The following is a 17,450-nucleotide window of genomic DNA, read 5'->3' on the forward strand; positions in this document are numbered from 1 at the left end:
TTAGGAGGGAGAAGCACTTACCAGGGCAGACTGCTGAGATGGTAAGGAGCGTGATCTATTTGCAGGGAAGGAAGCCTGATCTGACTTGAGCAGAGGAGGACTGGGTAGGTAATGCGGGTTCAGGCTATGGAAGACCTAGGAAGTCAAGCAGAAGAATTTGGACTCAGTGTGTTTGGACTTGTTTTCTACTCCCATCCCCTGACGGACCTGAGGAGGTCATGAGAATATGGACCAGTACGATGCCGTAGGGAGGGAAAGAAAGCATGGGTTATGAAGAACATTTTTTAAAGGAGAATCGGACAGGACTTGGTAACTGAGTAGCCCATGGGTGATGAGGTAGAAGGATGCCAAAGATATCTCCTGGTTTTCAAACCCAAGTGCCTGAGAGAATAAGTGTGGCATAAGGAAGGGAGGGAAAACTGATGTTCAGTGTTGGCTTTGACTTGGTAATGCGCTATTAGAATAGAAAGTATCAGGTAAGTAGAAATACAGTGTTTTGTGGACCCTAATAGGTCTCTGATACTATTTTGTAAATATCTTTTGATTAAGTAATTGAGAGATCCCTTCACCTTCTGGGTCCCAAACCTTTTAGGGAATCACTGGATGGTAGCCACACATACTGACTTCTTTTTGTCCAAATTAGTATTTACTACCATGCAAAGTTACCATGACTTTGTAACATACTCAGACTAATTTTATATTTTTCCAATGACTTCACAAATGATATTTTAAAATTTAGGGTAGTGAACTTTGCTGCCTTCTTAATGTGAGGAGGGAAGCGGAAAACAGCTTTTTGTTTGTATATACTAATAGACATTAAAATTATGTTTTTCTTTTGTTTGTTTTTTTTTTGGCTGCGTTGGGTCTTTGTCGCTGTGCGCGGGCTTTCGCTAGTGGCGAGCAGGGGCTACTCTTCATTGCGGTGTGCAGGCTCTCATTGCGGTGGCTTCTTGTTGCAGAGCACGGGCTCTAGGCGTGGGCTCAGTAGTTGTGGCACATGGGCTCAGTAGTTGTGGCACGCGGGCTCTAGAGCGCAGGCTCAGTAGTTGGGGCACATGGCTTAGTTGCTCCGCGGCATGTGGGATCTTCCCGGACCAGGGCTCAAACCTGTGTCCCCAGCATTGGCAGGTGGATTCTTAATCACTGCGCCACCAGGGAAGCCCCTTAAATTATGTTTTTTTAAAGAGGCCTTTCATCATTCAACAGTTAGGAACAAGGACTATCAGAAAGTTTGGTCATCACCTTCAGATCCTGTACCTTTTGAAGTGGATGCTTCTCATGAAAAATTAGAAAGCGTGTCAGAAGCAGATGCTATGAATTTCAGCAGTCTTTTTTGAGACTTAACTCACTCAGATTCTCCCTTTATGGAAACCAGCAGTACCACTTCAGACTTGCCTCAGGTGTGCATTGCTTATAAATTCTGGGAGATTTAGATGTCTTCATCCTTCACATTGTCTTCTGTATTAAATTTCATAAAAAATATGAGGAATAATAAAAGAATCTCCAGTGGAGGTGTAGAGGAGGGGAATATAGGGCTTGTTTTTTCCAGTTCCATTAGTGTACAAAGAAAGGTAGAGTCTTACAAATAGAGTGTTAAAACCAATCCTTTCTAGCATCCTGGTGTAGTCCCATGAGTGCAGCCAGGGGACGTGGGCACAAGGACTCAGATCACGTCATCTGGTCTAGAGCATTTTCCACTATGTCGGCTTGCAAATGATTCGTAATGACATTGACTGTGCCCTGCACGTAAATGACTTCCTTTGTATCTATATGAACATTCCTAGTGCCCTTTCTCACAAAATAAAAGGTTGTAATATTGCAAGGTCTTCATTAATGTTCTAAATGTTCGATAATTGTTAGCTTGAGTGTAGGGAAATAGTAGCAGTGTGTTAGGTTGTGCCGTATGAAATTGCCTTTCTATAGTTCAAAAATGGACAAATAGTGACAATTTCATGTGATTCAGGCCGTAATTGGTGTAACTTTCTAAAGGGCTGTTTAGTGGTAGGAAATCAAGAGTTTAACTGCACATTTTACTTTTAATTCTACCTCTAGGTAAGTATACAAATGAGATATTTGCAGAATTCTCCATAATAACTAAACATTGGAAACAACCTAAATTTTCATCAGTAGGGGCCTAGTTATTGTACAGATGTATAGCAGATATGTAAACCTAAAATTTGATAGTATAGATATATACTTGACATGGAAAAATGGTCACACTGCTTCTCACTGGGTAGTGGGCTTTTGAGTGTTTTTTACTTTCTTGTTTTAGACAACGTTCAAAATTATTTTTTATAATTATAAAGAACTATTTTCATTTTGAAAAAAAATTTTTGTCATAGTATTACAGGGTTAATCACGGACCAAGATACTATATATTGAATTATAAAGAATGAATGTCTTAAATTATATGAGGAGGTCCTTCCTCATGGGTTTCACTGAGCATTTTATTCTTTATAGAAAATGTATAGACCAAAGGAACAAAAGGCATGTTTTAGTTAAATATCATAGAATACTAGTGTTAGACGTGATCTCTAAAATTCAGTGTGTAGGAGTTCCAAAAAGTTTGTATAAATATAACATCAGTACATGTCAATAGTGCTATATTTTGTTTTTCATGTATGTTATTCTTGATACTTTTAAAATCTAATTAGAAGGAACGGTCTCAGCAACACGTCTAAAAAACAGATTGTTATAAAATATAATTTGGTTTTTTTGTACTTCAAATGCATTCAATAAGTAGAACAATGCTATAAAAAAGCATTTTTGAATAGAGGTTTGTAACCAGCTGACTTTAATAAGAGATAAGAATTTTTTAAGAGCATCATTTAGGTCCCCATACTTGATACGCTATTCATGATTAAACCAATGTTTTCCTCAAACGTTTAAAATATTTCTCTTACTATCTTATTTATATTTTTAATTTACTTAATAAACCCTTTCATCTTATGTAGAAGTAACGTAACTTTGAGAATAAGCTACATGAATTGTTAGGGATTGCTGTTTAGTGAAATCAGATTCCACGTTATACTGGAATCCTTTTTTTGTGTATCTACAATGTTAAATGACTCGAATAAAAACTACCTTAAAGTTGTTTAGACCAGATTTAATAAACATCAAAGAATTATAAGTAAGGGATATATATGTTATCATATATTTGAATGTTTATAGTAACATGATTTGATTTACCAGAAAAACCCGAAATATTGAAATAGCAAGATACTTATTTAATTGCAATTTAATATTGTAACTCTATTAGTATGGTTTAATTAGAAGGGAGTTCAGATATACAGTGGGGAAAGATACCAGAAAGCACATTCTACCCTTGCAACAAAAAATACTAAAAGAAAAATTATATAGTACTGTACCTTTAGAAGAAGCTTATGAGGTTAGAAGTATTAATATTAATGCCTTTTTGTTATTAATACAGAATGAAATAAAGTATATAAAAAGGAAAAATGAGTCTAAACTCACACTTTCCAAAGAAATCTGTAGCACACTAGGCAATTTGTTAGGTGGTGAGTATCTCTCTGTCGGCAATATGCAAACAGAGAAACTAAAATTTTGTGTATATGTCCTGTTATAATAATAGGTACTGTGCTAAGCACTTTATGTACATTATCACGTTTAATCCACAATCCTATGAAATCGGGCTTTTTTTTGTTCTTTTTAAGTAGGGCTGTTTTTAACCTTCATTTTACAGATGAGAAAAGTGAGGCTCAGAGAGTTACACAAGAAATATAAACCATAATCAACACATTTGACTACATTAAAATGAAGAAAAATTCTGTATGACCAAAGTATAATCAGGAAAGTAAGATAACAAGCCTCAGACTAAGAGAAAATATGTGCAATGTATACAATTCACAAAGGATTAGTATACAAAATAAAGAACTCCAATAAGAAAAAGACGCATATAACTCAATAGAAAATCAGGCAAATTGTATTATTAGTTTGGTAGAGCTGCCATAACAAAATATGCCACAAACTGGGTGCCTTCAACAGAAATTTATCTTCTCACAGTTCTAGAGGCTGGAAGTCCAAGATCAAGGTGTCAGCAGAGTTTTCTCCTGAGACTTCTCAGACAGTTGTCTTCTTATATCCTCATGTGGCATTTTCTCTGTGCCTCCCTGGTGTCTTTTCTGATAAGAACACCAGTCATATTGCACCAGGGCCCCACACTTATGACCTCATTTAACCTTAATTACCTCTTTGAAGGCCTTATCTCAGAATACAATCACATTCTAAGGTACTGGGGGTTAAGCCTTCAACATAAGAGTTTTGGGGAGACATAGTATCTAATAGGCAGATCATGAAAAGGAAACCTGCAAGACCATTAAATACCTGAAAGGATGTACATTAAAAACACCACAAAATACCATTTCATATGTGTCAGTCTGACATGGGTTGGAGGGATGTAAAGCAAAGGTAGAAGTGTAAATTGGTACAACCATTTTGGAGAGTAACTTTGCAATATCTAGTAAAGTTGAAGATATATATTTCCTATAATCCAGCAATTCCGCTTCTAGGTATATACCCAGAGCCTAGGCAAAAAAAAAAATTTTTTTTAATTTAATTTATTTATTTTTGGCTGCATTGGGTGTTCGTTGCTGTGCGTGGGCTTTCTCATTGTGGTGGCTTCTCTTGTTGCACAGCACGGGCTCTAGGCAGGCGGGCTTCAGTAGTTGTGGCACGCAGGCTCAGTAGTTGTGGCTCGCGGACTCTAGAGCGCAGTCTCAGTAGTTGTGACGCATGGGCTTAGTTGCTCCGCAGCATGTGGGATCTTCTGCACCAGGGCTCGAACCTGTGTCTACTGCATTGGCAGGTGGATTCTTAACCACTGCGCCACCAGGGAAGCCCCCCAAAATTCTTAAATTAGTGTACAAGGAAATGTGTATAAGGATGTTTACTGCAGTGCTGTTTTTAATAGCAAAATTAGAAACAAATATCTAACAGAAAAGGAATAAAGTGTAATCCTTTAGAATGAACTAGATCTACATGTATTTACATGGCTAAGTCTGAAAAGCAAAAATTTAAGTGAAATAGACATTTATATGGATATATATAAAACATGATGTTATTTATATAAAAATATTAAAACAAAATAATACTGTGTACCCACAGTTTGCCCAGGGTGCTGCAGGATATTTTGAAATTTGAAGAAAACAGTGATACTGGACATCTGTTGGACCCCACAAACTACTAGCTTAAGATAGTTCACTATTTCAGTATAAAAACCATACTATAATCCTTTCTATGCTGCCTTGTTTGCAAAGATGGGTTTTTGGAGGTTTCTGTGATAAAAAGCAAGTACTTCCTGAAAATCAGTGTGAAGTCAGAAGTGAGGGTTGGCTTCCAGCTTGATTCCAAGGTTTGAGACATTGTGCTGTGCTCAGTCGTGTACCCAGCTAGCAAGGCAAGTTTGGTTGTTTAAGAATGAAATAAAATATTTTTCTTTTACAGTTTATGTGTATTTTTAAACAGCTACTAAGTTGTTAGGAAAAATCGTTAAGTTGTTTGAGCTTAACTACTTAATAAATGGAACTGTTAAGTATTTCTTTTGGTCTAGGGGTGCTGTGAAAAAATTACAGACTTTTAAGGTGTCACAAAATGAGAAAGTCGGGGAACTTGATATGTGTTATTTCAGGTACTTAAATGAGTAGTAAAATTAGAAAAATATTGATGGGAAGAATTAATACTTACCAGCTTCAGTATAGTAGTTCTCTCTGGGGAGGGGAAAAGGAGGGAATTTAGGTAGAAGGGAAGGGTCATTTATTAATTTTGTAACACTTTACTTCTTTCCATTTTGTCTTTATTTGCTTCTTATTTTTTAAAATGTATTAAATCTGAGTAATTTGTCATATTGAGAAACAGTATAGCATAGCATTTAGAAATACTATTCTGGAATCCCAGATGCACTGCTTACCAGCTCTGTGACCTTAGGCAACTGACTTAACATCTCTTATGTTTCAGTTTTCTTATCTGTAAAACAGGGGTAATAACAGTACCTAGCTCATGAGATTGTTGTGAGATTAAATGAGTTTATATGTGTTTGCTATTACACTATGTGCTGTGCGTTTGTATTGTTTTGAAACATTTTAAAATTACAGTACAACGAAAGAATTTTGAAGATGTCTTGGAATTTGTTGCAATGGTATTTGACAAGAATGATCTATAACAAGCTTTTTTGTAGCAGTCCCTTGATGACTTTTTCCTCCACATAAAAAAGTTTTGTTGTGTTTGCTAGCACAAATACACTCAATGAAAAAGGTTGAAATATATGTAATGCATAAAAGCCTCCAACAGTTGATTTCATAAATGTAAATGTAACTGTTAAGTCATAAATTTCAGGTCAGGTAATTCTTATTTCCATCTTTCTCTTTCTAATGAGATGTCAACGTTGGAAATTACTCACAGAATGTACCAGCTCAGCCAGTTGACACCAGCATTTCTTCCTTCAGACAATTTGAACCCCTTTGCAAATTTCATCAGACAGAAGCATTTAATAATGAAATGATAACATTTCAAAATCTGACAGAAGGCTTATCTTATACAGAGGAGCCAGAACTGCAACATCATGTATATAATTATGCAGAAGACACCAATATACAGGAAGATTCATTTAAGGAAGAAAATCCAAAGGGAACTAGCACTTCCACAAATAAAGATCAACTTGTTCTTGAGTGTGTCAGACAACCTCCTAGAAGCCCACCTCTAATCCACTGCAGTGGAGAGATGCTGAAATTCATGGAAATGTCACTGGCTAATAGTACTGCCATGGAATCTGCCCTTAACCCTAGTCAACCTCAAGGCTTCTTGTGTGAGGAAAATTTACACAGTGATGTTGAACAACCACTTTATAAGGAGAATAGCTTTAACCTGCTTGATCTGAGAGCTAATTATAAAACAGAGGAGGTAAGATTTTTAATGGTTAGTACAGCCTGTAGGGTATTAAAGGATGTGTTTTTAAAAAACAAACAAAAAACACTGTATGTAATCTGAGACTTTTGTAAGTAGTGCTAAATCATCTGATCAGCATGAGGGACATTGCTTCTCCGGGGAAAATGCCTTCTGAGATCTTACTCAATTTAGAAACAATTTTTTCTAATAAAATCAAGTCCATACTTGGGGATTAGTTCTACCAAATGATAATTTCTTTGAGGGTCAGGGCTCTGTCTTACTTATCCTTTTATGCACCCTGGCATCTGCATGATGCCTTGAATATACTAAGCTTTTATATTTGGTGAATCATATTGATTGGAACTCAGAGTTTACGGTAAGGAAAAGGTTAGAAGAGGAAGAAGTACAGAGGTATTAATTATTTGACAAGAAAAGTTTATGGTTTTTCTATCATGTGGGATTTCTACTGACAAGCAAAAAGTGTTTATCTTTCTACCAAAGTGAAAACATTAATTTGTCTTTGAATTGTTGATCCTTGGTATGTAGTATCCTAAGAGCACTGAAGATGCCAACAGTATAAAGTCTATGTACTCTCTGAATAAAAAAATAAAAAATTTAAGAATTTGTGTGGGCAAATAGATAACAATCCAAGAATAGCATAAATAGTGCCTTATCATTGTGAGTTTGGTGAGAAAGCTATGGCTGTTATGTATCATTTACAAGTATAAGCAGGTTTTTTGTTCATTTATTTGGAAGGAGCATTTACAAGAGAACTTTATTTACCTGTTTTGAGGTCTGGAAAAGAACATTTTAAAAAGTTGTTTAATTAGGGTTTCTCAAGATTGTTCCTTCCTATTTCCCATTGCACCTAGCCATTCAGTCAGTCAATAAAAACTTTCAGGCATCTATCATGTCCTAGGCCCTGTGCTATGTGTTGGTTATAAAATGGCTGAAAAAGAAAACCAAAACCAAAAAGATGTGGGTTTTGTCCTCATAAAAAGAACACCCTAGTAGAGGAGATAGACTTAAACAATCACATAAGTAAATGTAAACTTTCAACTGTGGTAAGTGCTGTGAATAAAAGTTACATATAAATTGTATATAATGTTATATAAAATTACATATAAACTTGCAACTATGATAAGTGCTGTGACTAAAAGTAAGATGGGAGTCTTCCTGTCCTGGTCGGGGAGTTTGGGTAAGGCTTCCCTGAAGTGTAGTGGTAATTGAGCTCAGCTCTGAAGGATGAGTGGGAGTAGTTAGGTAACAGTGGGTGGGAGAGCATTCCATGCAGAAGTAACAACAAGTGCAAAAACCCTGTGGCTGCAGGGAGCATGGTACCTTCATTCATGGATCTGAAGGAAGCTTAATGTTGCTGGGTTGGAGGGAGAAGAGGGATGTTGTTGATGAGGATGGAAAGGTAGCATGGATTAGATATCAAGGTCAATATCAGGACCTTGTAGGCCTCAGTAAGGATAGTTGTCTTTATCTCAGAGCAATGAAAAAAACACTAAATGTAAGAATCCAGTATCCCTAAATTCTAGAAAGTTATTCAGCCCACCCCTTCAGAGATCTTTTACTGGGTTGTTATGTCATATTCATTTTAGTGTTTTCTTACTACAACTTACTGTCCTTTTTTAAGCCTCCCAAAACTGTATTGTGGGCAGAAAGTCAATCATGAGGTATGTTCATCTGACTTTCCAGTGTTCACAGGAATCATAGCATAGTGAGGTAATGGTTTAATGAGGAAAAAAAAGTCTTTATTCAAAAGAGGCTTCACGAGAGTGTCATCAGCATCATGGTGGATTGAGATGCTCTCTCTGTCTCAGCCCTTCAATCTACAACTAGTAAAACATCCACAACTCAACAAACGTGCATCTGCCGAACATACCAGGGTGCTGGAGAATTCCACGCAACTGTACATCTAAAGGAGGGTGCACTGGAATACATAGAGGAGGCAGAACTGGGGGAACAGTGGAGGTGGCGCCTGCAATCCTGGTCCCCCTGCCATGGCGGCTAAGCCCACGGCCTCAGAGAACCCAGTAGCAGCAGGAGAGGCAGCACACGTGACTCAAGCCTCCTGGCCACAGTAGCAGTAGCCAACCATAGGTGACTAGGCAGCAGTGGCAGTGGGGCCCACAACCTCATCTCTCCACCTGCAGAGGCACCCATAACTCTGCCCCCCCCAATTCAGCCCACAGTGGCAGCACCCACGAACCTGACACCACCAGGCACAACAGGGTGCCCATGATCCCCACTCTCTTCCCCTCCCCCCGTGTTGGCAGAGCCTGTGACTCAGGGGATCTTGGACGTGGCAGAAGCACCCACCACCATCCCAGTGCCCCAGGCAGCAATATCAGCAGCAGCAAGGCACCAACCACCCTAGAGGCACAAGCAGCAATAGCAAGGGCACCTGTCAGAGGCCATGGAGAGTGGAAAGTGCCAACTCTCAAATGTAACCAGAGGTAGCACAGGTAAGAGAAACTGAAAACTTGTGCTATGTATGCCACCTGCTGGAAAACAAAAGAAAGGCCTCTAATTTCTAACCTATTGAATCATTAGAATCAAGAGAGGGGAAAAAGAAAAAAGGTTTATCTAAAGAAGAAAGGTATTTGCTACTTCAAATGCACTGGCAGAGGAACAACTCATCAAGCACCAAGGAAGAGAAGAGCCATGGTAACACTGTATCACAAAAAGAAAATGATGATTCTCCAGAAACCAAAGTTAAAGTCATGGAATATTGAGATCTAACTGATAAAGAATTCAAAATAGCTGTCATAAAGAAACTCGGGGAGCCATGAGAAAATCAGGCAGTTCAATGAGCTAAGGAATCAAATTAATTAACAGAAGGAATATTTTACCAAAATATTGAAACTCTAAAAAAGAACCAAACAAATTCTGGAGCTGAAGGACTCAATAAACAAGATGAAGAATGCATTAGAAAGCCGCGGAAGTAGAGCAGACCATATGGAAGAGAGGATTAGCGAGCTTGAGGATAGAAATCTAGAAATGATACAGATAGAAAAAGAGAGTTAATCTTTAAAAAATAAGGAAATTCTATGAGAGCTATACAACTCTTTTAGGAGGGACAACAGTAGGGTAATGGATTATCCCAGAAGAAGAAGAGATGAAGAAGGGAGCAGAGAGTTTACCTAAAGAAATAATAGCTGAGGGACTTCCCTGATGGTTCAGTGGTTAAGACTCCGACCTTCCACTGCAGGGGGCACAGGTTTGATCCCTGCTTAGGGAACTAAGATCCCACATACCGTGCAGGGCGGTCAAAAAATAAATTAAAAAAATATATATACCCGTGGGCCTTTTCCCTTTGGGAAAAGGCACAGGGGGAGAAATGTTTTACTTCTTATCCTGGATGGTGGCTACACAGGTACTTACTTTATTACTATTCTTTAAAGTAAACTCCAGTGTTTTGTGCCTGCTTCTGTATATAAGGTATATGTCACAATAAAACAAAAATACTGAAGTGGAAAAATAAGATGATGTCTTCAAGTGAATAGGAAGTTCAAAAGCACTCTTCAAGTTAATTTTCTTTACCTGGCTTAATTTTCTTGGAGATAAAGATTTTTCAGTTTTCAAAATATTAATCATGACTGAATTGTGATGACAACAGAGATTTATAATTGGAACATGACTCTTTGAATTTTTGCTCATTTTAATTCTAAAATTAACTGCTATAAAGAGCCCTGTTGGAATAAAGATTTTTTTCAGAAAAAAATAAATAAAAGTAAAGATTACTGAAACCAACAGCATATCAGGGATGTAAAAAGATTAAGGTTTAAAAAAATAATAATAGCTGAGAATTTTCCAAGCTTGAGGAAGGAACTATATACACAAATCCATGAAGCCAAGAGAACATCTAATTACCTCATTGCAAAAAGATCTTCTCTAAGACACATTATATTAAAGCTGTCAAAAGTCAATGACAGGGCTTCCCTGGTGGCGCAGTGGTTAAGAATCCGCCTGCCAATGCAGGGGACACGGGTTCGAGCCCTGGTCCGGGAAGATCCCACATACCACGGAGCAACTAAGCCTGTGCGCCACAACTACTGAGGCTGTGCTCTAGAGCCCACGAGCCACAACTACTGAGTCCACGTGCTACAACTACTGAAGCCTGTGCGCCTGGAGCCCGTGCTCCGCAACAAGAGAAACCACCGCAATGAGAAGCCCGCGCACCACAACGAAGAGTAGCCCCCGCTCACCGCAGCTAGAGAAAGCCCGCGTGCGGCAATGAAGACCCAACACGGCCAAAAATAAATAAATTAATTAAAAAAAAAAAAGTCAATGACAAAGATGTACTAAATACAATGTAATACCCTGGATTGGATCTTGGAACAGAAAAAGGACATTAGTGGGAAAATGGTAAAATCTAGAGTTTAGTTAATAGCAGTGCATTTGTGTTGTTTTGTTTTAATTTTAACAAATGTGCCATGGTATATAAGATGTTAACATTAAGGGAAACTAATAAAAATTTTATTAAAAATGCAAAAAAAAGGTCAATGGCAAAGAATTTTAAAGGCAACTAGGGAAAAAAGGATGGTTACCTACAAAGGAACCCCCATTAGGCTACCAGCAGAGTTTTCAGCTGAAACTCTATAGGCCAGGAGGGAGTGGAATAACATTCTCAAAATACTGAAATATTAAAAACTGTCAGCCAAAAATACTTTATCCAGCAAAGGAGAAATAAAGGCTTTCTCAGACAAAAGCTGAAGTTTATCAACACTAGACATGCCTTACAAGAGATGTTGAAAGGAGCTCTTATGCCAAAAATAGAAAGGCAAAATACACAAAACTTCGAGTAAGGTGATAAATAGAATCAGAAAATTGCAACTCTATGTCAGAATAGATTGTTAACACTGTAATACAGCATAAATATCAAGGGAGAAAAAAGCAGAAAAAATAACCATATCTACTTCAATTTGGTGACAGACTCACAACATAAATAGGGATAATTGGAGACAACAAAAACAAGAGGGGAAGAGGAAAAGGACAGAACCTATATAGGCAAATGAAGATAAGATGCTATCAGCAGAAAAAAGACTGTCTTATCTATGAGATGTTTTACATAAACCTCATGGTAACCACAAAACATAAATCTAGAGCAAATACGTGCAACATAAAAAAGAGAAACATCATAGAAAACCACCGAAAAAAAAAATAGCAGACAGAAACACAAGAAAAAAGAAACAGTGGAGATAGAGAGCAATCAGAAAACAAAAGATAAAATGGCAGTACCAAGTCCTCATCTGTCAATAAACATCCTAAAAGTAAATGGATTTAATTCACCAATCAAAAGACACAGAGTGGTTGGATGGATTAAAGACAAGACCCTCCCCCTGCAAAAAAATATATATGAAAAACAAGACCCAACTATATACTCCCTCCAGGAGACTCACCTCAGCTTTAAAGATAAACATAGGCTCAAAATGAAGGGATGGAAGATGATACTCCAAGCAAATGGGAGCTAAAAGAAAGTGTATCAATAGTCATATCTGACAAAATAGACTCCAAGCCAAAAAAGGTAATAAGAGACAAAGATGGACATATAAAAATAATAAAGGGGACAATTCATGAAGAAGATGTAACATATATTAATAGGTATGCACCTAACATAGGAGCACCAAAATATATAAAGTGATTATTAATGGACCTAAGGGAGAAATTGACAGCAACACAATAATAGTAGGGGACTTTAACACCCACTTACACCAATGGATAGATCATCCAGACAGGAAGTCAGTAAAGAAACATCAGCCTTAAATGAAACATTAGACTAGATGTATTTGATAAATTTGTACAGAACATTCTATCCAAATGCAACAAAGTACACATTCTCAAGTGCACATGCAATTTTCTCAAGGATACACCATATGTTGGGACCAAAAAAGTCAATAAATGGAAGAAGATTGAAATCATATCGAGCACAATGGTATAAAACTAGGAGAAGAAAGCTGGAAAAATCACAGATATGTTCATGGCTGAACAACATGCTACTGAACAACTGTTGGGTCAATGGAGAAATAAAAAGTTACCTGAGGACAAATGAAGATAAAAATGCTACATATAGGGATGCAGCTCTTAAAAGAAGTTTATAGCAATGCAGGCCTACCTCAAGACAAAAGAAAAATCTCAGGGAATTCCCTGGCGGTCCAGTGGTTAGGACTCTGTGCTTTCACTGCAGAGGGCACGGGTTCGATCACTGGTTGGGGAACTAAGATTCCACAAGCTGCACGGTGCAGCCAAAAAAAGAAAGAAAGAAAAAAAAATCCTCAAACAATCTAAACTTAAACGTAAAGGAGCAAAAAAAGAAGAACAAACGAAGCCCAAAGTCAGTAGAAGGAAAAAAATAATAAAGATCAGAGTGGAAATAAATGAAATAGACTAAAAAGACATTAGAAAAGATCAATGAAACTAAGAGATGGTTCTTTGAAAAGATAAACAAAATTGACAAACCTTTAGCTAGACTCACTAAGAAAAAAAGAGCACTCTGCTAAATAAAATCAGGAACAAAAGAGACTATTAACAGCAGGTATCACAGAAATACAAATGATTATAAGAGAATACTAAGAACAGCTATACATCAACAACCTAGGAGACATGGACAAATTCTTAGAATCATACAACCTTCGAAGATGAATCAAGAAGAAATAGAAGGACTTCCCTGGTGGTGCAGTGGTTGGGAGTCCACCTGCCAATGCAGGGGACACAGGTTTGATCCTTGGTCTGGGAGGGTCCCACATGCCATGGAGCATCTAAGCCTATGAGCCACAGGTGCTGAGCCTGCACTCCGGAGCCCGTGAGCCACAACTGCTGAGCCCGCATGCCACAACTACTGAAGCCTGCACACCTAGAGCCCACGCTTTGCAACAGGAGAAGCCACTGCAGTGAGGGACCCGCACACTGCAGAGAAGAGTGGCCCCTGCTCGCCGCCCCTAGAGAAAGCCTGCACACAGCAACAAAGACCCAATGCAGCCAAAAAATAATAAAAAGAAATAAATTTAAAAAAAAGAAATAGAAAATCTGAATAGACAAATCACTAGTAAAGAGATTGAAACAGTAATCAAAAACCTCCAAAAAAAAAAAAAGTTCAGGATCAGGAGGCTTCACTGGTATATTCTATTAAACATTTAAAGAAGATTTAATACCTATTCTTCTCAAACTCTTCCAAAAACTTGAAGAGGAGAGAACATTTCCTAACTCATTCTATGAGGCCAACATTACTCTGATAACAAAGTCAGACAAAGACAACACAGAAAAAGAAATTGCAAGCCAATATTTTTGATGAACATAGATGCAAAAATCCTCAACAAAATATTAGCAAACCAAATACAACAATACAGGAAAAGAAACATACACCATGATCAAGTGGGATTTATTTCAGGGATGCAAGGATGGTTCAACATCTGCAAATCAATCAACGTGATACATCATATTAGCAAAATGGAGGATAAAAACTGTATGATCATCTCAATAGATGCAGAAAAGCATTTAACAAGATTCAACCCCCATTTATGATAAAAACCCTCAATAAAATTACTATAGAAGGAACATACCTCAACATAACAAAAGCTATATAAACCCACAGCTAACATCATACTCAAATTTGAAAACCTGAAAGCTATCCCCCTAAAATCAGGAACAAGACAAGAATGCCCACTCTTGCCACTCTTATTCAACATAGTATTGGAAATCCTAGCCAGAGCAATTAGGCAAGAAAAAGAAACAAAAAGCATTCAAATTCGAAAGGAAGAAGTAAAACTCTCAGTATTTGCAGATTACGTGATTTTATAGATAGAAAATTCTAAAGACTTCACAAAAAAAAACTGTCAGAAATAATAAATGAATACAGTTGCAGGGTACAAAATCAACATACAAAAATCTGTGGTGTTCCTATATATGCTAACAATGAGCTAGCAGAAAGGGAAATTAAGAAAATCTCATTTACAATTGCAACAAAAAGATTAATTAACTAGTAATAAATTTAACCAAGGAGGTGAAAGATCTGTACACTGAAAACTATGACATTGTTGAAAGAGACTGAAGAAGACACAAATGGAAAGATACTCCATGCTAATAGATTAGAAAAATTAACATTTACCTAGGACAATCTACATATTCAATGCCTATTATTCAGTCCCTATTAAATATTCAGTCCCTATTAAATATTCAGTCCCTATTAAATCCCAAGGATATTTTTACGGAAATAGATCAAACAATTCTAAAATTTATATGGAATCACAAAAGACCCCAAAGAACCAAAGCAATCCTAAGAAAAAAGAACAAAGGTAGAGGTATCACACGCCCAGATTTCAAACTATATTACAAAGCTATAGTAATCAAAACAGCATGATATTGGCAGAAAAACAGTTACATAGATCAATGGAACAGAATCCAGAGCCCAGAAATAATCCCACACATTTATGGGCAATTAATTTATAACAAAGGAGCAAAGAACATACAATAGAGAAACAATAGTCTCTTCAATAAATGGTGTTGGGAAAACTGAAAAGCCACATGCAAAAACAAAAAAAACAAAAAGAAAACACTATGTCACACCATACACAAAACTCAAAATGGATTAAAGACTTGAATGTTAGACCTGAAACCATAAAACTTGTAGAACAAATCATAGGCTGTATACTCCTTGACATTGGCCTTAGCAATATCTTTCTGGATGTGTGTCCTCAGGCAAGGGAAACAAAAGCAAAAACAAACAAATGGGACCTCATCAAACTAAAAAGCTTTTGCACAGTGAAGGAAACTATCCACAAAATACAAAGACAACCTGCCGAATGGGAGAAGATATTTGCAAATCATATATCCAATAAGGGTTAATATGCAAAATATATACAGGGCTCATACAACTCAACAACAACAACAAAAAAATCCAATTAAAAAATGGGCAGAGAAGCTGAATAGACATTTTTCCAAAGAAGATGTACAGGTGGCCAACAGGCACATGAAAAGATGCTCAACTTTGCTAATTGTTAGAGAAATGCAAATCAAAACCACAACGAGGTTGTCACCTCACACTGGTCAGAATGGCCATCATCAAAAAGTCTACAGATAATAAATGCTGGAGAGATATGGCCCAGCAATCCCACTACTGGGCATGTACCCAGAGAAAACCATAATTCAAGAGGACACATGCACCCCAATGGTCATTGCAGCACTATTTACAATAACAAGGTCATGGAAGCAACCTAAATGCCCATCGACAGATGAATGGATAAAGAAGATGTGGTACATATATACAATGGAATATTAGCCATAAAAAGGAACGAAACTGGGTCATTTGTAGAGACGTGGATGGATCTAGAGACTGTCATACAGAGTGAAGTAAGTCAGAAAGAGAAAAATATCGTATATTAATGCACATATGTGGAACCTAGAAAAATTGTACAGATGAACTGGTTTGCAGGGCAGAAATTGAGACACAGATGTAGAGAACAAACATATGGACACCAAGGGGGGAAAGCGGCGGGGGGGTGGGAGTGGTGGTGTGATGAATTGGGAGATTGGGATTGGCATGTATACACTGATGTGTATAAAATTGATGACTAATAAGAACCTGCTGTATAAAAAAATAAATACAAAAATTCAAAAAATGCTGTAGAGGATGTGGAGAAAAGGGAACCCTCCTGTACTGTTGGTGGGAATGTAAATTTGTGCAGCCACTATGGAAAACAGCATGAAGATTCCTCAAAAATAAAGAATAAAACTACCATATGGTCCAGCTATTCCACTTCTGGGTATTTACCCAAAGAATACGAAAACACTAATTTGAAAAGATATATGCACCTCTATGTTCATCACAGCATTATTTACACTAACCAAGACATGGAAGCAACCTAAGTGCCTGTGAATGGATGAATGGATAAAGAGAATGTTTTATATGTTTACAATAGAATACTACTGTTATATAAACAAGATGAAATCTTGCCATGTGCCACAACATGGATGGGTGGAACTTGAGGGTGTTAGGCTAAGTGAAATAAGTCAGATAGGGAAAGACAAATATCATATGATTTCCCTCATACATGGAAAAAACTCAAATGAACATAATAAGTGAAATGGGTAAAGGGGATCAACTGTATGGTGATGAATGGAAACTAAATATTTGGTGGTGAGTACGCTGTAGGGTATACAGAAGTAGAAGTATAATGTTGTACACATGAAACTTACATAATGTTATAAACCAGTGTTACCTCAATAGAAAATAAACTTTTTAAAAAGGCTTTGCAGACTTAGGGTGATGGACAAATGTTTTAATTAATTTGAAGTCGAAGAAAGTTATATGTATTCAGAAAAGTTTGTGTCATAGAAAATGGTGAGAGTATCAAAGTTTAATTTTTCCTCTGTAAAAGTAAGTGTAATACATATCTCTATCATATACCTACTGTTTGTGCTCTGCTGTGCTATTAGGTGCTGTACATACATTCAGCAATTAATACTTAAGTATTTTTGTTAATTAGACATCAGTATTGGAAGTAGATGTTGTCATTGTTATTTCAGAACAGAGAATACCAAACTAG

Source organism: Balaenoptera acutorostrata, chromosome 10 (genome assembly GCF_949987535.1).
Source record: "Balaenoptera acutorostrata chromosome 10, mBalAcu1.1, whole genome shotgun sequence".
In the NCBI taxonomy this organism is placed as follows: domain Eukaryota; kingdom Metazoa; phylum Chordata; class Mammalia; order Artiodactyla; family Balaenopteridae; genus Balaenoptera; species Balaenoptera acutorostrata.